The 26,726-nt window shown below is 36.9% G+C and overlaps 1 protein-coding gene across 3 annotated transcripts in view; it reads left to right on the plus strand.

Annotated features, from left to right (window-relative positions):
- The first annotated feature begins 8 nt into the window (after nucleotides 1–8).
- Nucleotides 9–26,726, plus strand: part of ASB15 (ankyrin repeat and SOCS box containing 15) — a 76,754-nt gene continuing 50,036 nt past the window's right edge. For 2 of the 3 annotated variants that reach the window (XM_058297303.1, XM_058297306.1), the window contains exons 1-2: nucleotides 9–152; nucleotides 17,004–17,155. The gene's annotated coding sequence lies outside the window, so the exon portion shown is untranslated. The remainder of the gene's footprint in view (nucleotides 153–17,003; nucleotides 17,156–26,726) is intronic. The other variant, XM_071215254.1, reaches the window with a different exon arrangement.

Consider the following 26,726-nt stretch of genomic DNA (forward strand, 5'->3'; position numbering starts at 1 on the left):
CCAGCCTCAAAGGGATATTAGCGCATGCGCAACGTGTGGCAAAAGTCTAAATCAGACTTGGAGGCGAGAATTGGGGAAAAGATTTTGCATTATTCGTTTTACGATTTGGTTCCTGTCCGTGTCGCTGTTGACGGCTTGCTCAAACGTTTAAGGTAACACTCCAGGCCACCAAAAACTTGGACGTAGGCGTTCTAGGACCTTCACTCTCTTAACCTTTAGGGAGTTCCTCAACCTTCTTTCCTGAGTTTTTCAGTAGTAAAATAAAGGAGATCGAGGAGTTTGAGCATCATCTCTTAGGTGCAGTGCATTCTGGCAAAGATAAATTCGCAGTGCTTTATCAGTGCTTTCGCATTTTACTCGCTGAAATGCATTATTATCCCCTTTTTTTTTTCATTTTCCCAATTAAATTGGAACCAGGCCATACCGTTCTCCCCATTTACCTCCACAAGCATTTATTAAGCATCCATTATATGTTAGTTAATAGGAGACAAAAATTTGTAAGACAAGAACTCATCCTGAAATGCACAGAATGATGAAAGCATGTGCGAATGAACACTTTGGTAAGCTTTTGAAAGAGGTTTTTGCTAAGTGTTACAATAACGAGGAAGAGAGAATAATTCGAAAATATTGTGGGTGGCTGGAGTTAAAGACATTTTCTGTAAAGCCAATGGAAGAAAAGCACAACTAATTGAGAGAACACGTGTGCAAAGGAACAGAGGTAAGAACAATTATGGCTAAAGAGTAGAATTGCAGGTGGTATGAAATGAATGGAAAGGCAGGATCTTTAGAAAGGAGGTTTGATTGTTAAGGTACATTAATATCACGAATGGCCTTATATATTGTCTTACTTTGCCAGGGTTGTTACAACAAATATCACACATTGGGTGGCCTAAACAGCAGAATTTATCTTCTCACAGTTTTGGGAGCTAGAAATCCAAAATTAAGGTAATTGTCAGACCATGCTTTCTCCAAAGTCTGTGGCATTCTAGTCATAGCTTGCTGGCAATCCATCTCCTCTGTCACATGGCAATGCATCTTTTATCTTCTGTTCCTTCTGTTTCCCTGTCCAGGACTCCAATCATATTGGATTAAGGTCAACTGTGATTCAGTTTAGTCTCTTCTGAATAGGATCTTTGAATATCCTATTTATAAATGAGTCTACACCCACAGGAGGAGGGGGTAGGGAATATATGGACCTGAAGGTCCCATTTACAAAGGAGTTCACACCCACAGGGCCTGGGATTAGGATGTGAACATTTCTTTGTGAAGGACGTGAGTCAATCAACCACATATACCATTCTACAGAATTTTTTTTTTTATTCTGTATGAAATGGGAGAAATTAGAAGGCTTTAAGGATCAGAACAATACTATCAAGTTTGTATATCTGATATACAAATACTTTTGGTGACAGTGGAGGAGAATGAATTTGGAAAAGATGGTGCAAGATTAGAGGCATGATAAAAAGAAGATAAAAGCAAACAAAAGCAAGCAGAAAAAGAAAGATTAGCACAGAAATGGAAACTAGAATATCAATAGAGAAAATCAATGGAACCAAAAATTTGTTCTTTGAAAAGAAAAAATTGGCAAACCTTTAGCTAAAATAAGAAAAGTATCAATAAAATCAGCAATAAAAAGAAACCATCACTAATAAACTCATAAAAATAAAAAGTGTTAAGGAGGAATACTATATACAACTGTATGCCAACCAAGTAAATAGATAGAATTTAGTAATTAAAAAAAAAACTATCCACAAAGATAAGCCCAGGTCCAGATAAATTCATTAATGAATTTCACCAATGTTTAAAGAAGAATTGAGAGTGGATATAGCTCAAGTGGTTAAGCGCCTGCTTCCCATGTACAAGGTCCTGGTTTCAATCCCTGTTGCTTCCTTAAAAAAAAAAAATTGAAAAAGAAGAATTAACACCATTCTTCACAAACTATTCCAAAAAGTAGAATAGGAAGGAATACTTTGAATCTTAGAAAAGATTGTTCTTGAACAAATTCATTGCTGTGGATGTGGTGCCTTTTGATCACATTAAATTCAGTTAAGGACTTTGATTAGATCACTTGATTAGATTACTTTGATTGGACTATTCAAGTGAGGCATGACTGGTGACACAGTTGGGTCTCCACCCTCTTGCTGGAACTTATATAAACTGATAACACAGACAGACACACAAAAAGAGACAGATGCCATTTTGACCCTGCCTTGTGAGAGAGGACTTGCTGTGGCTGAAGCATGAATCCCCCAAGAGGCTGGGCCCACAGAGATGCTGAGAATTGAAGAGATGAACCATATGCCTGTGAACTCAGGGAGAAAGCCGAGCAGCCAAGGCTGAGAGAGGAGGCCTGGAAAGAGACAAGTCATATGCCTGATCACCCACAGCTCTGAGCTCCAGGAGAATGTAGAGAGAGAGAGTCTGGCAGACTCACCATCTTGCCTCACCACATGGTAGGACTACAGGATCTGCCAGCAGAAAAAAATCTGGTGAGAAAGCATCTCTGATGGTGCCTTGATTTGAACATTTCATGGCCTCAGAACTGTAAGTTTTTACCCTAATAAATTTCCCATTATAAAAGCCAACCTCCTTCTGGTTCTTTGCATTGGCAGCCTTTGGCAAAATAAGACAACTTCCCAACTCATTGTATAAAATCAGGACTACTCTAATACCAAGAATAGACAAATCAAAAGAAAAGAAAATTTCTGGCCAATATCCCTTATGAAAATAGAACAAAAATCCTCAATAAAATACTAGCAAAGGAATTCAGTGGTATATAAAAATGACTATATACCATGACCAAGTGGGATTCTCCCAGAATGCAACATTCACAAACCAATTAATGCAGTAAACTATTTAATAGAATAAAAGACAAAAACTACATGATCATATCAGTAAACACAGAAAAAGCATTTGACAATTTCCAAAACCCTTCATGATAAAAAGAAAAAATAAAACCATTCAACAAACTAGGAAAAAAATGGATCTTCTTCAACCTGATAAAAAATATCAAAGATAGTTAATATCAGACTTAAGGTGGAACATTGAATTCTTTCTTCCTAAGATCAGTACAAGACAAGGATGTCCACTCTCACCACTTTTATTCAATATTGTACAAGAGGCTCAGGTCAGAGCACTTAAGGGACAGAAAGGGAAGGGGAAAGTAGGGGAGGGGAGGGGAGAGTATTCATAATGGACAGGGAATAGAAAAACTATCTCTACTCAGAGGTAACATGATCTTGTATATAGAAAATCCTAAGGAATCCACATTAAAAACCTATTAGAGAGCAGAACCAGCAAGATGGCGGCCAAGTAAGGAGCTCCTAAGAGTCAGCTCCTGCTACAGGGCAGTTAGCAAATACCCAGAGCTCTCTGCAGCTAGCTGAAGCACCTGTTTGGAGGCTCCAGGAGGCCAGAAGAGCATCCTGCAACATCCTTGGAGGAGTGGAAGGAGGAGACTGCCTGTCTGCAGAGAAGACTCTTAAGTAGAGCACTCCATGCCACAGAGGCCAGTGCCCATCCTCTATAGGAGGCACAAGCCGCCTTGGGGGCTGTTCCGCGGTTGGAATGGAAAGCTCCACTTCCCCAAAACAGGGGAGGCAGAGACGGATGGGCACCAATTTCAGCTATCAATGTGTAAATTCAGTGGGCTACAGTATGACCCTGAGAACAACTAAGGTTTGAACCTGTTCAGGTCAAAAAGAGGCCAGGAACAGCCATCTTAACTCCGCACCTGGCACAAGGGGAAGTGGGGCAGACTGGAAATCCCAGTGCTGGTGGGGACCAGCTCCTCTCCATCCAGGCCAGATTGCAGGTCTAGCCTAGGCCCCAGTGCCACCTCCAGCAGGGAGGAAGCTGAGGGGACCTGCACCAGCCTCTCCAGGAAATTACTGACCAAGCTGCGGAGGCCGGTCATTGTCCTACACTGGCAGCACGAGCCACCCCAGGAGCTGCCATGTGACAGGAATTGGAAGCTCCATTTCCCAGAAACGGGAGGAGGAGACAGTTGGCTGCTGATTTCAGCTATTGATTGGGAGACTTGGCTGGCTGAGAGATAACCCTGGGAACAGCTGGGGTGAGGACCAGACTAAGTCAGAAAGAGGCCAGTAGCCACCATTCTGACGCTGCCCCCAGCCTGAGGGGAAGCCAGGCTGATAGTTTCTTTCATGCAGACCAACCTGCAGCCAGCCTAGGCTTCAGTCCTGCCTCTGGCAGGGAGGAGCCAGAGGAGCCCTGCATCAGCCTATATAGGTAAGTGCAGGGAACTTTGGCTGGTATAGACTGAAAATCAGAAGTCTACCAGGGCAATTGCAGTCATCCTAGGACCTGCACTGCATAGATTGCTGCCCACACCTGCAGCTCCATCCCTGCGCCAGGTAGGGGAGGAAGGGATGTGAAGCTTCATCAGTCTCTCTGGGCAACTACAGTCTAGGACCGCACGTGGATTATTCTACATAGCTGTGACTCTGTCCCTACCTCTGGCAATGGAGAAAGTTGGAAGAAGCTTCATTGGTCCCTGTTGCAATGGGGGCAGCTTGAGCCTCCACAGATTAGAGCACCAAATACATGCTTGGCTCCTACTGCATAACCAGCAAGGGAGAAATGATAGGAAGCCCTAAACTAGAGACAAAAACTGCACCCATAAAAAATACTCTAGTAAACCAGATGCAAAGACACCAACAAAAAATTACAATCCACACCAAGAAACAGGAAGCTATGGCCCAGTTAAAGGAATAAGATAAGTCTCCAGATGAACATAAAGGAGTTGAGACAACTAATTATAGATGTTCAAACAAATCTCCTTAATAAATTCAATGAGCTGGCTAAAGAGATCAAGGTTATTAAGAAGACATTGGATGAGCACAAAGAGGGATCTGAAAGCATACATAGAAAAATAGCAGATCTTATGGGAATGAAAGTGCAATCAATGAAATTAAAAAAGCATTGAAATCATATAATAGCATATTTGAGGAGGCAAAGGAAAAGATTTGTGAGCTTGAAGAAATGGCCTCTGAAAGTGAACATACAAAAGAACAGATGAAGGAAAGAATGGAAAAAATTGAACAAGGTCTCAGGGAACTAAATGACAGAAAAAGGCATGCAAACATATGTGTCATGGATGTCCCAGAAAGAGAAGAGAAGGGAAAAGGGGCAGAAGGAATATTGAAAGAAATAATGATAGAAAATTCCCCAACCCTATTGAAGAACAAAGATATCCCTGTCCAAGAAGCACAATGTACTCCTATCAAAAAAAATCCAAATAGACCAATTCCAAGACACATACTCATTAGAATGTCAAAGACCAAAGGCAAAGAGAGAATTCTGAGAGCAGCAAGAGAAAAGCAATGCATAACATATAAGGAATATCCAATGAGATTAAGTGCTGATTTCTCACCAGAAACCATGGAGGCAAGAAAACAGTGGTCTGATGTATTTAAGATACTACAAGAGAAAAACTTCCAACCAAGAATCTTATATCCAGCAAGACTCTCTTTCAAAAATGAGGGTGAATTTAGAATATTCACAGATAAACAAACTTAGAGAATTTCTAAGCAAGAAACCAGATTTTTAGGAAATACTAAAGAGTGTGCTAGAGCCTAATAAGAAAAAACAGGAGAGAGAGGCCTGGAAGAGAGTCTAGAAATGAAGATTATATCAAAAAAAAGTAACAAAGTGTCAAAAGAGTGGTGAAAATAAAATATGACAGATAAAACTCAAATAGGAATAAACTTAACAAATGGTGTAGAGCACTTGTATTCAGAAAACTGCAACTCAGTGTTGAACAAATCAAAAAAGCCCTAAATAACTGGAAGAACATTCCATGCTGATGGATTGGAAGACTAAATATCATTAGGATGTCAATTCTACTCAAACTTATATACAAATTTAATGCAATACCAATGAGAATTCCACCAGCATTAAAGGAAAAATTGAAAATACGATCATTAAATTTATTTGGAAGTATAAGGAATCCTGAATAGCCAGACACATCATAAAAAAGGAAAAGTGAACCCTCATCTCCAGACTTTGAATCATAATACCTACCTATAGTGGTAAAAACAACATGGTACTGGCCTAAAGAAAGACACAATAGGCCAATGGACCAAATTTAACATTCAGAAACAGACCCTCACAGGTATGGTCAAGTGATTTTTGACTAGGTTGTCCAACTCACACAGTTCGGGCAGAACAATCCATTCAACAAATGGTGCTGAAAGAATTGGACATTCATATCTGAAAGAAGGAAAGAGGACCGCTATCTCACACCTTATCCAAAAACTAACTCAAAATGGATCAAAAACTAAAAATAAAAGCAAGAAGCATAAAACTTCTAGAAGAAATTATTGGAAAATATCTTCAAGATCTGGTGGTAGGTGGTGGGTTCTTAAAGGAGATAAGAGAAGGACTGAGTGGACTACTGATGTTTAATGTATGTAGAAGTTTTAATTAGCATTTCTGTAAAATTGTGGAAATGTACAGAGTGGATGGTAACACAGTGAGTAACAGCTAGTTTATAAATGGGGATGTGACTGAAAATGGTAGTCTAGTTATGTAAATGCCAATTGACAGAATGCTTGAAAATAATCTAGGAACTGGATAGCACAGTAAACCAAGAGGTGGGTGAGAATTGTAGTTGATGGTACAGATGCAAGAGTGTCCTTTGTTAGCTAGAACAAATGTATATCACTACTTCAGGATGTTGGGAATGTGGAGAAGCATGGGAAAAATACAGCTGGAGTGACCTATGGACTGTGGTTAGTAGTAATAGTATAATATTCTTGCATCTATGCAAAAATGTACTGTGTTGATACTGAGGCAGTGTGGAAAATGTGAGTCAAATGTACACTATGGACATGGCAATGATCAGATGATATTATTTTATCTGTAGCAAATGACACACCACATATTGTTGTGTTAATGGAGGGGTGTTGTTTAGGAATTCTGCACATGTGCATGATTGTTTTATCAGTTTACACCTCCTGTCATAAAAAAAAATATTTAAAAAATAATAAAAGGATGGGTTGGGGGAAAACACACCAAACATAAGACAAGAACTATGATTAGTAGTAAGATTTTGACAGTGTTCTTTCATAGTTTGTAACAAACGTCTCATGACAATGCAAGGTGTTGATGGAGGGTTGATGTATGGGACCCCTGTATGATGTTATGCATGTTTGCTTTGTAAGTTCACAGCTTTTACTATAAACTTAATTGTTTTTGTATGTTCATATATAAAGGATATAAAGATAATAATCAGATTGGTTAGGGGAAAAATCCTTTGGTTAGTAGTAATATTTTGACAATGCTCTTTAATCATTAGTTAAAAAGGTTTAAAAATAATGCAAGTTATTGACAGTAGGGTGAGATGTTATATGTGTTTATTTGATGTTATATACATCTGTTTTGTAAGTTCACAACTATTATACATTTATTGTTCATGTATGCTTATATATATGAGTGATATATTATAATACATTTTAAAAAAACTATTAGAACCAATAATGAGTTCAGCACAGTTATATTACACAAGATCAATATTTTTAAAAAATCAAATTCTATTCTAGCACTAAATAATCAAAAAAATAAAATTAAGGAAACAATTTCATTTTCAATAACATCAAAAAGAACAAAATACTTAGGACCAAATTTAACAAAAGTGCAAGATTTGCACACAGAAAAATACAAATATTGTTGAAAGAATTTAAAGAAGATCTAAATAAGTAGAAAGACATCTCATGTTCACAGATTTGAAGACCTGATGTTAAGATGGCAATATTCCCCAAATTGATCTACGCTCTCAATGCAATCCCTATCAAAATCCCAGCAGCCTTCATGCAGAAATCGAAAAGCTGATCCTAAAATTCATATGGAAATGAACAGGACCCATAAGAACCAAAAGAAGCTTGAAAAAGAAGATCAAAGTTGAAGGACACACACTTCCCAACTTCAAAACTTACAACAAACCTATAGTAACTGTATTAGTCAGCCAAAGGGGTACTGACGCAAAATAACAGAAATTGGTTGGTTTGTAAAGAGTATTTATTTGGGGTAGGAACTTACAGATACCAGGCCATAAAACATAAGTTACTTTCCTCACCAAAGTCTATTTTCAAGTCTTGGAGCAAGATGGCTGCTGATGGCTGTGAGGGTTCAGGCTTCCTGGGTTCTTCCCATCCAGGGTCTTGCTTCTCTCTGGGTTCAAGGTTCCTTTCTTCCCAGGGCTTGCTTCTTCCTGGGCTAAGCGTTCCTCTCTTCTTGGGGCTGGCTTCCCTTTCATCTGTGAGCTTACTTCCCTGAGCTCCAGCTTGAGGCTTCAGCATCAAACTCCAACATCAAAAACTCTCAACTCTGTCCTTTGCCATGCCTTTTATTTGTGAGTCCCCACTCCTAATGACGTGGCCCAATCAAAGTTCTAATCATAACTTAATCATGCCCAGGTACAGACCAGATTACAAACCTAATCCAATATCTATTGTTGGAATTCATAACCATGTTAAACTGCTACAGTAACCAAGACAGTGTGGTACTGACAGAAAGATAGACATACAGATAAATAGAACAGAATTAAGTGTCTGAAAATAAACTTTTACAGTTATGTCAATTGATTGTCAGGAGGACGCCAAGATAACTTAACTGGGAAAAATAGTTTTTTCAACAAATAGCTCTGGGAAAACTGGATATCTGTGTGCAATAGAATGAAGCTGGTCCTCTGCATTGTACCATATGTAAAATTTAACTCAGAATGGATCACAGATCTAAATATAAGAACTAAAACAATAAAACTCTTAGAATGGAGTAAATCTTCAGTACTTTGGATTAAGCAATGATTTCTAAGATACAACCTCAAAAACATAAGAAACAAGGGAAAAAATAAATTGGACTTCATCAAAATTTAAAACTTTTGTGCTATGAACAGTACCTTCAAGAAAGTGAAGAGACAGTCTACACGATGGGAAAATATAATATTTGCAAATCATATATCTGATTCCCTAATCTTGTTCCAGCATGTATAAAAACTCTTAAAATTCAATAGTAAAAAGACAAATAACCTAATTTATAAATGGGCAAAATATTTGTATATTTATTTCTTCTAAAAACATATAAATGGCAAATAAGCACATAAAAATATGATCAACCTCATTAGTCATTAGGGCAATGCAAATCAAAACTACAATGAGATATCCCTTCATACATATTATGATAACTAATATAAAAAAGACAAGTAATAGCAAATGTTTATGAATATGTCTATGAGAAACTGGAACATTGCTAATGGAAATGTTAAATGGTGCTGCTGCTTTGGAAAACAGTCTGACACTTCCTCAAAAGGTTAAACATAAAATTAACATACACCCCTAAATTTCACTCCTATTTATGTACCCATGAGCAATAAAACATAGGCCTACACAAAACCTTGAACATGAAGGTTTATAGGAACATTATTCACAATAGTCAAAAAGTGAAAACAACCCAAATATCTGTCATCTGATAAATGGATAAACAAAATGTGCTATATCCATACAGTGGAATATTACTGGCAACTTTAAAAAATGAAATAGTGATATACACTATAACATGGATGTCCTTGAAAACCGTATATTAAGTGAAAGAAGCCAGTTATGAAAAAATCACATGCTATATGACTTCATTTATATGAAATGTCCAGAATATGCAAATCTATAGAAGCACAAGGTAAATTAGTTTTGCCTAGACCTAGAGATAGGTTGGGGGAATAGAAAGTACAGAGTTGGAATGAACTAGACCTGGCAAATGGACAGATATTGGAATAAAGTAAATGACAGAATTAAAATGCTCTTTAGAATCTTGTTTTGGGTGGAATGGTCCTACAAAAGATGAGGAAAGAGAAAGGTTTGTTAAATTTGCACCAAAAGTTGAGTGGAAGGAATTGTAGATGGTGTCTAAGTTGCAATGAGTCGAGACAGGAACAGGAAGTAAAGACTTAAAGGCAGTGAGAATAGACTATTTTCTTTTTTCAGGGAATTAAATGTATTGACAAGATGTATAAGAATATTCATTGCAGCTTGGTTTGTGATCACAAAGATTGCAAAAGCTCTAATGTCTGTCAATCACTGCCTGGTGAGATAAATTATATATTTGTGGAATAATCCTCAAGGTATATTATACTAAAAAGCAAGGTACAGACTGTGTGTATAATATACTCCCACAGGGTGAAATGAAAGGAAGCACTCAGATACAAAAAGAAAAGAAACTATTAGTAGTAGTTGTCTCTGGCACGGGGAACCAATGCCTGATGATAAGGTAGGAGTGAGACTTCCCATGTTCACTGTACTGTATGCATTTCTACCTTTTGAATTGTATGCCTTATACATTATTAAGTATTAAAAAGTTAAAGAAAGCACTCCCACCTGATTTTTTTTTTTTTTCACTATGAATAAGTAGTCACTGCTGGGTGTTGTGAGGGATGTGGGGAACAGGAAGTTGAAAAGTTAGGGACAATGTTAAATCTACTCTAGAATACAGGAGAACATAATAATAAGCATCATAACTTGTATTTCTCTTGTGCTGTCCCCATACATTATGAAGGAACTCAGAGACTTGGAATCACAACCCTGGAACTCTAGTGGCTCTTGTCCAACTCTTCTAAGAAATCTGCATCAGAAGAAGAAAGAGACAGTGATGGGAGAGAAAAAGCATGAGGAGGGAAAAGGAACCTGCCAGAAAGACAGAGTATTTCAAAGGAAAATGATGGACATGGGGAAGACAAAGACAAATAACACATGATTCCCTTGACTTCACTGTTCAAAGTACTGGGGAACACTGACCAAGAAACAGACAATTATAAGTAGTAAGGATGAACACTATGACAGAGTATATATAACATGCTATAGGCAGTTACCCTAGGGCTGAGGGTAGGAGGTGACAAGGAATGCTTTCTTTTATTTATTTACTTAAAGATTTATTTATTTCTCTCCCCGCCCCACACACCCCTCATTATCTGCTCTCTGTGTCCATTCACTGTGTATTCTCCTGTGTCTGTTTGTATTCTCATTAGGTGGCTCCGGTAACCGATCCTGGGACCTTCCCGAGTGGGAAAGAGATCATTCTCTTGCACCACCTCAGCTCTCTGTTCTGCTATGTCTTTTATTGTCTCTTCTCTGTGTCTCTTGTTGCATCATCTTGCTGCGCCAGTTCTCCCTGTCGGCCGGCACTCCTGTGCAGGGCAGTACTCCTGCACAGGATGGCACTCCATGTTGGCCAGCTCGCTGTGCGGGCCAGCTTGCCTTCACCAGAAGACCCCAGGCATCAAACCCGGGACCTCTCATATGGTAAATGGGAGCCCAACTGCTTAAGCCACATCCATCTCCCAGGAATGCTCTTTAGTGGTGGTATGCCTCAGCTGAGTCATAAAGGTTGAAGAAACCAGGAAGAAATGGTAGAATTTCAAGCAGAGGGAACAGTATGAGTTAAAGCCTTCTGGTATGAACTGTGGTGTGTGTTTGGGAAAGCAGTTCAATATTCCTGGAATTTTGTGTATAGAGTGGGGGAGAAGAGCCAGAAGATGAGCCTAAAGAGGTAGTCTGGAGATTCTTTAGGAGTCCTTAATCTTGGGGCCTCCATCATAGACAAGCCATCAGTTGAAATCATAGGAAAATTTTATCTGTCAATTTATGTATATATGTATTTTAGCTCTTATTATATTCTCACACACAGAGTGGGTGGATCTAAAGAAAAATAACTACTGCACTAGATGATGCAGGGCTTTATAGCCATGGACAGTTCTTGAGATTTACACTTCCATAGATACAGATGTTACAGTGGTGGCTGCATGGAGAATGAACCTCAGTGTGGCAGGACTGGGGACAGAAAGACTAAGTGCAAGAGTCTAAGAACTATTAAGGAAAAACCATAAATAAAAAGGTTGATAAACTTGACTTCATTAACATTTTAACCTTCTGATAACAAAAGACACAATTTAAATAGTAAAACAACCCAGAGACTAGGCAAAGATGTTTACAACCACATATAAGCACCAAAAGAGAAGTCATATTTAGAATAAGTAAGAAACTTCTATAAATCTGTAAGAAAACAATTATTAATCAGAACAGATCTCTCTACTTCCATTCTTACTTCTCTCTCTAGAGAATATGTCAGGTAAATCACTTGACTTGGTGCATGAACTTAGCACCATATATGTGATTTTATTTATTTGTTGTTGTGCTATTATCCTCAACTCAGGAGCCAGAATAAGACTTTCAGAAAGTACTTTACTAAAGAGACTCCTGTGATTTTTCACTCAATGTGTAAAAGTTAAAGTCCCTATAATTACCTACAAGGCCCTGCATGAGCTAGTCCACTCTGCCCCTTAGCTCTCAGAATTAACCTCCCATTCCCTTCCCCTTACTCAGGTAGCGTTCTTCCATCCCTTTCCTTGGAAAACCCTTCCACCAGATACACACGTGGGTCACTGCTTCTCATCTTTCAAGTCTTGCCGGAATATTACCTTCTCAGTATGGCCTGCCCTGGCCACAAGATTTACAATAGCAAGTCACTACACAGACACTCATTACTGTCTTCTCTGATTCAGCTTTCTTCAGAGCCTTTATCGCTTTCTAATATGCTATATTATTAGCTTACTTGTTTTTGTGTATCATTCTTTCTGCAATATAAGCCACATGAGGATGGAGATCTTTTCCTACCATATTCCCAGTGCCTAAGATAATAATCTAATACATGATAAGTACTCAAATATATTTTTAATGAACCCGATATGAAAGGCAAAAGAGGTGAATAATCAATTCACAGAAATGGAACTGGAATGATCAATAAACATGAAAAGGGGTCACCCTCCCTAGTAACCAAGGAAATGTAAATCAAAACTATAATTTCATTGCCATCTGATTGACAAAAAAATTAAGACTGACAATACTAAGTGTTAGCAAGGATGTGGAACAACGGAAATTTTCATACATTGCGGGCAAGAACGAATTGGAACAACTTCTTTGGAGAATAATTTTGCAATAACTTGCAAGGTTGAAAATATGAACAATTTATAACTGAGTAATATTAATTTGATCATATGCTTCTCTCTCTTCCATTAGGATAGTTGTCCTTAGGCACATGAACCATGGATGTATAGTCTTTCCAGTTCAGATTACCCTAGAATTGGCCTTTATCACAACTACCATCATAATTTTTTATTTATATTATTCAAACCATCTGCAATTATACTTGAGGTCAGAGGAAATATACTAACATGCACATATATACATTATATTTTAAAGAAACACACACATGTGCACATTTGTAAACACATACATAAATGTAAAGAAACTATTACATTGGGGTCAACCATCTGCTCCTTTGTGGAGTGACATACATAGTCTGAAACACTAGATCACTCTTTTCAGGAAACCACATTAGGATTGGGAGAAAATGCCCTTATTTTTCAAACCAGATAATGTAATATTCCCTGGAACTGAGATGAATGAAGTTTATGAGGTCATGGTTTTTGTTGCCTGTCCTTACAGACACTAAGAATTTTGGGCATTGTGGGGTGTGTTCTAGAATATAGAATCATGTGATTATAAAAGATGCATATGTTTTCATTTGTTGTAAGTTTGTGTTCAGGCTTCTGCTGTACCATATTTGCTAAAGACACCAAGTTTAGACAGACATAATTGATCCTGGATGAGGTACTGCATAGTTGACCAGTCCATGTGGTGGGAAAATGTGTAGGTTTTCTAAGCCAATCCCTTTGCAGTGGGAAGGTGTAATGTGTGGAGGGGGCTTGATCGGGTATCCTATGGCTGGTGACAACAGAATTAGCTATGAAGGGGCATCATTGTTGGAATCTGTGATATCAGAAGGGGATTGGGGAGTTTTCTAAAGTGAGTAGCAGGGAATGAAATGCAATATATTATTAGTTGGGAGAGATTTCCCAGAGGGGCAAAAGTTCAGCTCCTCTTCAGGAAAGAGGAAATGGGTGCTGGGAAGTCCTTCAATATAATGTTTGTAGGTCAGGTGAATTTAGAGACAAATCTGGGTCTCTTGTTTGACACAATTTACTTTGCAGGACCTCTAGCCTATCCTTCAAGAGAGACCTTGTTTCTCCAAAATGAAGTTCTTCTCAACGATGCAAGGTTCTTTTGTGAAGAGCTGGTTCTGAAGTTGGGCAGTTAAAATGTTTCCTGGAATTTAGGGCTCTGGAGCTATGCTCCACAGCCAATGGCAAGAGGGAGGCAAGACCAAACTGTTGAAAATGGTAAACCATTATGATTCTCGGGGCATGAGGGGTTTGTTCCTAAAAATATACAGAAACACGTTTCCCCTAAATTTTCACAACTGGGAAGCAGATGTAAAAATAATTTTCACTCAGTATTCTTTCCTCTTCCAACATTGGCAAGAAAAAAATTATTTCACTCAAATTAATTCTTAAAACAGACCAGCATATTAAAATTGCAATAGTTTGAATGTTATCTACCTATTGTGCTTCCATCTATATCAGGCATACTCAAAACTATTTGGGTTTTTCCTGTCTTCTTCTCTAGCTATGCTATGGATACTTACAAAAAGTGTTCATGAGAACATAAGTGTGTGCTTCAGATATGGTAGTTTTCAGAATATAAATGTTCTCATTCTGAATTGGACTGAAATTCAAAGTCTATTGTCCAGTTTTATCTTAGTGGCTATCTGCCTCTTATGTATTTATTTGAATTATTCATTGTGTCAAACTGGGGTTATCCAACTCTTCCATCCAGATTAGGATTAAGTTTAATGTTAAGGTTAAACATAGGGATCTCTATTGAAAAACAGAAACTAGGGGGGGATTGAATAATAAAGACCTCTAGGCACCCTATCCCCACTAATGGGGGCATGTCTATCTCTGCTTCTGTGTGCTGAATGCTGCTACTAGTTAAAAGCAAGGTAGAAAAGAAGTATAAAAAGCAAGGAAGTTTGTTTAAGGAGATAAAAAGTATTTTATGGGATTAAAATAAATAAGTATTAATGAACATAAATTCTAATAGAAATAAACTAACAAAATGGTGATAAAATAATAATTATTTTAAAAACAAATACTTTTCCAGAATATAGAAATAGAAAGATAAAATTAGGTTTAAGAAAAAAAGTTGAAAATGGTGAAAAGTTATCATAAAACTACATATATTTTGAATTAATTTCATCCAAAGTAAAATCACAAATTCAGTGAAATGAAATACACAAGATAAAATGGAGAAAAAAGACAATAGCTAAAATATAGAAGGGACTACTTTAGAAATATGAGATGTTGGAGATGATCATTTAAAAAACTGGATAAAATGGCAGAATAATTAAAATAATTTATTCATTAAATGAATGTATATTGATTGCTTACTTTGTATCAGAAATTACTCTAGATACTGGGGCTCTGTCAATGAATCAGACTGGCAGGTCTCGCTCATCAAGGAATTTCATTCTAGTGGCCACCAGACACACAGTAAACAAGTAAATAAAAATAATTCATAAAATTACCAAACAAGATATTTTCAGAAGGGAAGGCTATGGTAAGTGGATACTGATACCTAGTTAAGAAGGCAGGAAAACCTTTCTGGGAAAGTGACATTTATGGTGAAAGATGAAGGAAGAGAAGGATCCAGTCATACAAAAACTAGCTGAAGTTTCCCAGGCAGAAGGACAAGTAAAAGCAAAACTGCTGAGGAGAGATGCTAGGAATACAGTATGGCTGGTATAGAGGGATGACTAGCAAAGGGGCAGTTTAAATATAGCATGGCATGATCTGATTTACACTTTTAAAAGATTACCCTGATTGAAATGGGGGAGAATGGATTGGCATAGGAAAGAATAGGAAAAATGAGATGGGTGGACAGATCACTAAAGTAATCTGTGCAAGAATGACAATTATTTGAGCTAAATTGTTGGCAGTAGAGGTGGAGAGATACATAGTGCAATTTGGAGATAATATAGATAAGATATATAGCTGGATTGGATGTGAGAGCAAATAAAATAAAAAAAGAGTAGAATGGCTCCAAGATTTCTGGCTTTAAGAAAGCAGGTAAAATTTCATCCAGATGGGTTTTATTTTTAAAACATAAAATAAGTTTTAAAAGTTTTGTATAAACAAATATTAGCCAAGTTGTAGACTACAGAAATAAAAATAGTAAAAAAAAAAAAAAAGTTAAAATAATACCAGAGGTAGGCAGGAGTGTGACTTCAATATGTAACATTTTCACACAAAGTGAAAGTTTCTAGTACCCAACTACTAGTACCCACGGATGAATTCACTGTATTAAGATGCATGGGAGCTAAGGCCCTTGGATAACTTCAGAACCAAAAACATTTGACCAGAAGGAGACCTTTTTTAATGGTTATAAAGCAAAAGACTACAAGTTTGTTACAGCTGACTTTCCTAACCACCCTCAAATTCAGCAAAGCCTATTTAGGCAAAATGTTCCCCCAGAGAAAAGCAAACCTGCAAAAAGTCATATTTTAACTGGGAGCACTGGGCAAAACTCTCAGAAAGCAGGAAATGAATACATTTAAAGAGCTGCCTGCATTGGGGGCTAAGAAAAGGGGAAATAGACATGAATAACTAAAAAGAAAAATTAGCAGGGAATCCCTAAAATTCTGGCTAAAACTATAGATGTCATTTTAAAGGTATCACAGTAAAGTGTTTAAAATGTCTTTTAGTTTATAAATTTCAAGCATCCATATAAATATTCTATTAGTATGCTGCATATGAATCCAAATACTTAGAAGACCTGAATGTAATGGGTAAATATTTTAAGCATGGAAATTTTTTTCTAAATTTCACAATGAACTTTATGAAATTTAGTAATTTATTCCCAATTATTCCTTTATTTTCAATATATAATATTATATATTATATGTAATATATAATGTAGTAAAAAAAAAAAACCTCTCAAATATATATTTAGACAACCTGCCCTTTCTACATTACAGCATAAACCTGTAATATAGAGATACTATAAAACATTCAAAACTGCCTTTTGTTTTCCATACAGAACCAGTTAAGATGACATCTTAAGCCATGCAGTCATTTCTCCAGGAGATGGTGATAAAGAGACAGATGTTAATGGTAATCTTGGCAACCTTTTATCATTGAAGGGATGAAGAAGAACCTTTTTGCTTTCAGACGTTCCGACAAATCCATTTGGTAAGAAACACAATAAACAGTTCAAAATAAAGGAGTTTGGGCTACAAGATCTCAGATACATCTAGACAGCAGGGAAAAAAAGCTAGTGTAGGAATGGCCAGGACCCAAAAGGAACTAACCAAAATGATCCCTGCCATTTTAAAAAGTCATTACTAATAATAGTAAATAATAAAATAAAGAGATCTTGGTCATGTGGCCCTATATTGCATTTTTAATGGTTGAAGGATGTGTGAGGCTGACTTCAGGGGCAGTAAAAGAAGGAAGGAGGGGGAGTCAGTAAAATCACTTTCAGCTCCTGGGGGTAAGAGATTGGATAGGAAAAAGGAACAGACCAAAGAAAAATGGATAGGATTATTAGAAAATCCAGACTTGGGGATGGATGGAAGCTAGCACACCCACACTAGCTCAAGGCCATTAAACAAAGTGGGAAAGAGAAACTAAATGGAACTCACATATCTTAAAAACATAGTGTAGTTGCTATGGTTGGAGGAGATGTGGTGAAAGAACAATTGAGAACAACTGAGAGATGAACACATTAAATTGAGTCCACTGGTAAATTACAAGAAAGAGGATGCAGAAGGGAAGTCGAGTCTGATGAAAATGCCTTAGTATGAGTACCTTAGACAATTAGAAATTTGAAACAAATAATGATTGCTGTTATGTTTTTGTCTAAGAATTATGATAGGGTAAGGGTACAATGAAATCCTTGTCAACAATACTGAAAGCTTACAACTATTACCATGGCTCGTAAATGTTGGTCAGTAGCACCTTCCTTCAGATGGCCTTACCTACTCATTTTCCAGACTTGGCCTGGCAGCAAGGCTGCAAGGGCTGTTGCTGGTACAGTCCCCACCTGAAGAGTAATGTGATGCCTCCCCAAATAGCCTCTTCTTTATTTCTGGATTAAGCTAGGCACGAGAAGGAAAAGTTGAATATAGCAAGAAGTGGTTTGGCTTCTGAAGGACTCACTTACTCCAGCAGGTATGCCTGCTCACCTTTACCCACAAACTGGAACTGGCCCTCCTTAATAGATTATGGGCTTGAGCAGAATGATCCTAAAGAGGTTTTCAATTAGTGGGTGAGTGAGCCAACTATTAGTTTTGCAAGGGACACACTGCAAGGGAGAAATCAAGCAATTTCTCTCTCCCTACACTTAAATGGGCAGAATCAAATAATCTTATATATCATTCCCAGCTTAAGGTAAACCTTAAGACTTACATTTATATATACTTCCTCTATCAAATTTCCCAGCCCCTAATTGTTATCAACTAAATAGAACTCTGAGCAGGAATGTAGCTCCATAGCTTACCCATTTTATGGCTTAGGAAAGTCTTTCAACTTCTCTGGATCTTGGCCAATGTCACCATCCATAAAGCAAATATTGGTTGGTCATCATTTCCTGAAAGGTGGTTCAAGGGCCCCTTCCAGTTCAAGGCTGTGTTCTAGGGCTTTCCTATCAATAAAAATTGTAATGATATTTGTTTCAATTTTTTTTTCAGTTTTTCATTAGAGAAGTTTATTATGTACAATGTGCAGAATTCCCATACATCACCCCTCCACCAACACCCTACATTGTGGTGGAACATTTGTTACAGATTATGAAAGAACATGATTAAACTATTACCACTAACTATGGTCCATAATGTATTCTAGACATATTTTTTTCCATACAACCCCTATTATTAACACCACATATTAGGATTGTACATTTATTATAGTTGAGAGAACACTCTCATATTTGTACTGTTAACCACGGTCCATTTTCCACCACATGGTTCACTGTGTTATATAATCCCATACTTTGTACATTCTATCCTAAGTGTAAAAATGTGGAAATGGATAGTGTTGATGGTAATGCATTATAGTGAGTATAACTAACACAGTTGGTCAATTTATATTTTTATATTTTTAAGCAATAAATAGGAGTATTTAAAATTTCCCATGAAAAAAAAAATAATTCAAGAACTTCCAACTGCAGCTGAATATATACTGTGCTCTAGTGGAGATCAAATTTATCACACATGTACATGGAAAGCCTCCAGTTTTGACTGTATAGCAGTATTAAGTTGCTTTTGATTTTTGTCCCATTGTATTTGTTTTTTTTATTGTATTAGATTATTTAAGACAGTAAGTGTAATGAACACTGATGTCAACCTATGAGTTGAAGAATATAAAAATAGGAATTATGTAAAACTTGCTGCAAAATAATCATATTTCACAATTACCCAATGAAAGCTATTAAATATCATAGCAGTATGTCACTAGAACATCAGAACAAGGTTAAAGAGAGAAAATATAACGATCGCTTTTAAAAATCTAACTTGTCTTTTTGTGTATATGGAATGAAGCATATCTATGCCAAAATGTGCTACATACAAAAAAGTACTTACAAATCATAATCTGAATTTTTTGCATTGCATTATTTCAAAATAAAATATAAAATTTATATATATAAATGCTGATATATTAAATAAGAAGTGCATCCAAGTCACACAATAGTTTTCGTCTAGTTTTAATATCATAAACAGAAAGATAAGTTCCAGTCTACATTTTAAGGTAAATCTTAAGACAATATACATCATTTTTGTAAGATTTGATAACATTTAAAGTATATTAAATTCAGAGTAAATTCAAAAGTGTATCACCTATGAAATAGGAAATTGTCTAAATTTGTTTCTTTTATATGTATTATTAGAACATAAAATAAACTTTTAATATAGTATGTAAAAATATCAGCCCTAAAATAAAATATTTTCTATTTGACATCACCTTTTATTAAATATCATACAAAATAATTCATATTTTTAAAAGTGTAAAATGGTTCTTGATCTTGTTTTTAATATGAATTTGTTCATGAATCAAAAATTGTTGGAAAACACTGCATTAAATGCCTTCTAAGATTCTTTCTGGCTTTATAACAGATTTGTCTCAATTTCTTACATTTGTATATGACTTTATAGTTTTCAAATGCATTTTTTCATTCATTGACTTGAAATTTTCCCTATTCTTGTAATTTTTGCTTCAACATCTGCAAAGGAAACAGATTCAGGCCGTGTTCCACCAATCTAGAGATTCATTATAATCTTGTAAACTCAATTGTGAAATCCCTGAAAACTCCACTAATCAGGTTGTTGGTGCTGGAATAAAATGTAATCAGCTGTAAAACAATTTACATCACCACGAAGGCTGTGCTGGTTCTGTCATAACATGCAATACCTTTGTGCTTTATTGAGACGCTTTATCAAATTGGTAATAGGAAGAATGTGGGATAAAAAATGAAAGAAACGTTTTTAGATGACAAAAACATATACATGAAGGTATAATCATTTAAGATTTGTTTTGTATGTCGTGCATTCCCTATAGCAAATTAGTTACTAATAACTAGTTTTAAGAAGGTATATAGTATTAATACTATGATCTTTTCAATTAAACTTTTATTTTGAGATAATTGTGAATTCACATGCAGTTGTAAGAAATAATACAGAGAGATTCTATGTCCCCTTTATTCGTTTTCTCCCATTGGTAATAGGTTGCAGAACTATAGGGTAATACCACAACCAAGATATTGATACATTCAAGACAGAATATTTCCATCAACATAAGGATCCCTTCTGCTGCCTTTTTATAGCCACACTGAATTCCCTCCCTTAAGATGCCTCCCTTGGAAGAACCAGAAACTGAACCTGGAACCTCCATGTGGAAGGCAGGCACCCAACTTCCAGAGTCACATCCACTCCCAATATTCACCCTTTTAATAACAGAGCACATAAATGAGATCACTGTATACAACAAAGAATATAGTGATTATATTCAATTCCTCATCTTTTTCTTCGTCAATGAGACCTTGCATGTACATCTTTAGAAATTTAGAATTCTCCTCTTCTCATACAGGTTCAGGCTACTGAATCATTTTCATCTTTTCTTTAACCTTTATGAAATCTTATTTTTCCTATTCAGCATCTTTTCTAAAATGTCCAGGTTGGTTTGTTTCTTCAGTAAATATAAATCTATGGTAACACAATTTTTTACGAAGTTATTATATGTAAAGGTATGATGCATGTAACACTAAATGTTATCCAACATACTAAAAATGCAGGCTGTACTAATTTTACCAATTATATTTGAACACATCAATTCCATACTAACAGCATGTTTTCCTTTCATAATTTTTTAGTTTAATTGGTAGAATTTTAGAGGAAATATATTCTTAGTTGTGATTTCAGAGAAGGAATCATTTATTTTTTTCAAATGAATACCTATTGTTAAATTTCTATAGTGCTGTATACATGGTAGAGGTAGAATTTAAAAAATTATTTTTTATTACCAGTTCACTTTACCCAAAATAAACCCTCTATAATATTCTCAGTGATAACCCGAATGGTTTTTCTTATTTTTTTCTCTTGTGCTTAAGCTTTGCCTGACTATAGCCTGAGGACTTAATAGATAATTGTAGCCAAAATGAAAGCGAAGAATAAATTCAGGACTTGTTTATAACCTGCCCAATACCAAGGGACTTGCTAATCTACAACTCCTTAGCTCCTGGGAGTTGAGTTAATTATGGTAATCATACTAATTAAATTATTCACTAGGTCTTTATTAAAAACAAATCTGTTATGCTTGTGAATGCATGAAAGATTTGGCTTAGGATGTTCACCATGTCCTTGTATTATGAAAATACTATTTAGACATTTAGTTTAAGTGACAATATAAAATGCAGGTTTCTCTTGCCATGTTTTAAGTCTGCAGGCCTACATTCAATTTACATTTATTGAATGCCACATTGCAAAAAGCTCATATGTAACACACACTGTTTTTAAAAAGGTAACAATAAATGATGTAAGAAATGTACATAGATAATTATAAATAAAGTAAACAAAACACTATAGAAGATAAAGGAGGAAAAGAGATGGGCACAGGCTGGATTAGAAAAACTTCACAGAAATGAAGAAGGAAGGTTTCAGCTGAGTTTTAGAGAAGGACTTCTACAGGCAGAAATGGCAGAGTAGAAAGGAAGGGTATTTGAGGTGGGCATCAGTGTAAGCATACAGAAAGAAGAATTGCATAGCCTGTTCAGAAACAAGCCAAGTTAAGCTAAGAGGGCAGATAAAATTTTGAGGTACCTGGCAACCCTAAATTCTCTAATTCAGGACTTGGTAAGGTTTTGCTTGGCTTCTTATTGAGTTGCCTATATCATTGAGAGAAGCACCCATCACAAACAAACTTGCTAGGCACAGGACAGCTCTGTGCTTGGTTCTATTTAGGGCCACCTGAGCAGGGATTATTGTGGGGGAGAGATACTGCACAGCCTCTCTCACTCCAGCATGGGTACATGGAAGGAAGTGATCCAACCATGTAAGCACACATGCACATACGCCCTCTCTTCAGGGAGGCATCTGGCACAATTGTTAACAGTGCCAGTTCTGGAATAAGTCTGTTTGGATCAAAATCCTAGCTCTGATCTTCACTGTCTATATGGCCTTGGGCAATTTACTTAACCCTCTAAGCTTTACTTCCCCTTGCAGAAATGGGCAAGATAATGTCGTATCTACTCTGTGGGAATGTTGTGAGGATTAATTGGGATAAAGTATATAAAGGACCAGGACTGCATCATGCAGCACCTTTCTGCAATTTGGAAAATTCCCATCCTCTCTCCCAAGTAGATACAACCCTACCCCAGATCATGCATATTGGTAGGTGGAAGTGAATATGGATTTCAGTCCCCTCATCCTTTCCCCCTATCAGGGAGCAACCTGCACAACTCTACACATAAACCCTGAGGAAAAGGCTTAGCATAGTGCTTGCAGAACTCAATATATATTAGTCATCATTATAATTATTAGGCAGCAAACCACTAGGAAACACAGTTTTGAGGCTCAGTAGGGGACCATCAGGCTAAATCTGTTATGAAAAGAGACTGATGTGTTCACAATGCATACCTAAGTCTTAGAAAAGAGTTCAGAAGAACAGGATTGGAAAGCAAACATGGACATCCATTTCATGTGATTCTCCCTCTAGATGGTGCTAGCATCGAGAATTCAGCTCGACTCAGTTTAGAATTGCCTGTTATTTACAAATAACTTAAACAATAGAGAGTGTCTATCCCCCACCAGCTTCCTTCAACTCTTTGTGTGGGGAGAAACGAGGGAGGAGCTGTTACATCTTTCTCAGAGCATGTATGTTGCACAATATACTTAAACATCGCTTGGAGGAAATGACTCTCACCCGATAGTAGAGGGCTATAGGAGGTCTGTCAACTGCTATGCAGGAGCTCCATTAACTTCCTAACATAATTTTTCTGAATTCAAAACCAGAACATCATCAATAATTAATTTACCAAATAACAGCAGCACTTTACAATTTGACCATCTTTGACATTATTAGAGTGTGGGAGTGGAAGCTGGACATGGTAATTCAACTGTGTAATTATAAAGTAAAAAATTCTCCTTTGACATGTCTCCCTGCCAGAGGAAGGGAACCCTGTCCAACTCAAGTGAACATACTTTCAATATTTCCACTTTCATCATTCTTACCATGTCTGATTGTAATGAATATGTGAGCTTCAATTCAGTACAGAATAGATAGGTTTATGAAAAGCCTCTTTTTTCAGTTGAAAACATGCACATCAAATTTTGAAAAGGACTTACTATTTAAGAAATTACTTCATAAATAACTGTAAAATGAGAAATTTCTTTACTTTCCATTTAAGTCCAGTTTTGCATATACCACATAGCTTGCATATTTTCTCCCTTTTTGTCACACCCTCACTCTGACAAGTTTTGAGTAATAAATATGGGACCTCAAAGGCTTTTTGTTTTTGTTTTGAGTTACAGGAGCTGGGAGTTGTACCCAGGACCTGGTATGTAGGAAACCCGCACTCAACTACTGAGCTACATCGCCACCCCCTGAGCAGACTTTTTTGTTTGTTTATTTTGTTTTTAGGAAGTACTGGGAATTAGAACCGGGCCCTCATGTGTGGAAAACAGGTGCTCAACCCCTTGAGCTACATCTGCTCCTTCAGGAGTATTTTTTAAAAAGATTTCTGTACAACACTTAAGGCAATATGAATGAGCTTTTTAGGTAAAGCAAACAGCAAAATTAACAAACTGTAATGAGCCTTTTAACTGCTCTTGTTGTAGAAGTTGAGAGGTTCAACTATTTGTGTATAGAAAGGCCAGGACTCAAGAATGACTTTGAGAAGGAAAAAAATGATTTATTTACGGCCAGGTGGACTCGGGAGCTTTCTGTTTCAAACCTGAGACCCAAACAAGATTTTTGAGTTCCTTTTATACAGAGGAAGGGCCAAATCAGTGCTCAATAGGCTGGAATTAGCATATATCTTCCACATCCTAGGTAAGCTTTTAGCATGGACTTCATACTTTCTAGATAAGTTTTTAGCACACTTGGTTTGCATTTTCCCTGAATATTTAAAGTTTATAGAGTTTCATTGCTAAACTGTTTCTCTGGGACTAGAGTCGTTGCCATGGGCACCAGGGGCAGGGCTGCAGCCTTTCACTGTCCCACACCCACAGGTCAGGACACATATAATTTAGGTTATCTACAAAGACACAGCAGCCTCCCACCCATGGCTCACATCACTCTAGCCACAGATTCTGGGGCAGGAGCAGGGTAGAAACTGTGTTACTGTTGCTCCATGTCCATTTGTAACAAACTGAGAGCACCTCCTATTAATTTGAAACAAAATCTACATTCGCATTTTAATTGTAAAATATCTACAAAACAAGGAGAGGAGGGAGACATTTCCTATCTGATCACGTCACTTGCCTGGCTACCATGCAACTGCAGCTTCCTTTTGTCTCCCACAGCAGTCCTCAGCCCAGGAACCCTTGAGGGGCAGAGGGACTCATTCCACATTGTTTGAATGTTCTGTCCCTGGAGATGGGAGGATGTATGAGGATGGGGGATGGGGACAGAAGCGGGGTGTATTAGAATATCCAAAGGGAATGTATGTGTTTCAAATGTCCAAGCTATACACTAGTCCTTTAGATATTCTGATAGAAAATATCACACACTCTAGATCACACCATGCAGAAAGCTTTCTCAGTTCTACTGGCTCAAGGGAAGAAATAAAATAAAACCCTTAAATTCCATAGTTCAGTATATAATGTCTTACATATTCTGACTCCTGAATAAATCTGCTTATTTTCTGCAGGCCCCTCAATGCATTCTGAGACCAGCTATAGTAAAGTGCTCAAAATCCTCCATCACATCCCCAAAATACTGTTTTTCCTCAGATATTTGGGCATTCTCACTGCGTCTAATGCGTGTTCGTTTTTAAATTACTCATGAAAGTCCTTCTTGCCCTTCAAGTCTCAGCTTAAGCCTTTATCTTCTCTGTGACACATCTTTTGTTCCCCTCTGAAACTAAGCATCACTTTCTGTTCATTTCTTCTCCATAGATTAGGAGTAAGAACTACCTTAATTAATATTATCATTGTACCTGGCACACAGCAGTGAATAAATGAATGTGGTATTACTCAAAGGGGAATACACCTAATTTACATTGCTCAGAAATAACTCAGGACTGTGAAAGAAACCAGGATAGATCTTGCTTAAGAAACTGATCTACTAATTTCTGTTTTAAAATTGAGTTCAGATATAAGACGAAAAAATGGCAACATCACAAAGCACAAATATGTTTGGCAGAATCTGACACCTTAAAAGTAAGGAATGCTCCAGCTGTAAAATTCATAAAACGGTAACATTGTAGATCCTTAAACTTGGCAAGGAAATTAGAGCACATCTAATTGTGGGTCTGAGTATTTAAGCTGAGAAAGTGAGGATCCAGAGAGGTAAGAGACTGCCTCATTTCTAAATGTCTAGGCATCACCTTTCTAATGGTCTTATGTCATGCGAAGCAGAATTGTGGGGAAGCTGCAGTTGAGGACCCTGAAGTGCAGCAAAAATCCACACAGCTCTGAAATACTCCCTGACAGTGGCAGTATGCCACAGTCCTACCCTCAACCCACTGTTTAATGATTTTTAAAGGAGTTAGAATAAAACAATTGTAAATTCTACTCAAATTTCTGTTATGTGGGATATTCTTTGTATTCTAAAACAGTTGGTAGGGAAAACTTTAAAAGGACTGATTATTGTAAATCAATGGCCCTTATTCATAAAATAAGGCAAACAAAATAAGCTGAGAGAGGGGTTTTTCAGAGAGAGAAAGCATAGGAAAAGGAAATCACATTTCTAGATTCAGTGAAGTTATAGATGGGATTTTACAATCCCCTAAACTTAAGTACACCATATCTGCCTTCTTCATAACCTTTAAATTTTTTTTATTTGTCTTTTTTTAGGATACATAGATCATAAAAAATATTACATTAAAAAAATATAAAAGGTTCCGTATACCCCATCCCCCATCCCTCTCCTCCCACATCAACAACCTCTTTCATCATTGTGGCACATTCATTGTATTTGGTGAATACATTTTGGAGCACTGCTGCATCGCATGAATTATAGTTTACGTTGTAGTTTATACTCTCCTCCAGTACATTCCGTGGGTTATGGCAGGGTAATGTCCAGCAGCTGTCCCTGCAATATCATCCAG

This window comes from Dasypus novemcinctus, chromosome 5, assembly GCF_030445035.2.
Source record: "Dasypus novemcinctus isolate mDasNov1 chromosome 5, mDasNov1.1.hap2, whole genome shotgun sequence".
NCBI lineage: Eukaryota > Metazoa > Chordata > Mammalia > Cingulata > Dasypodidae > Dasypus > Dasypus novemcinctus.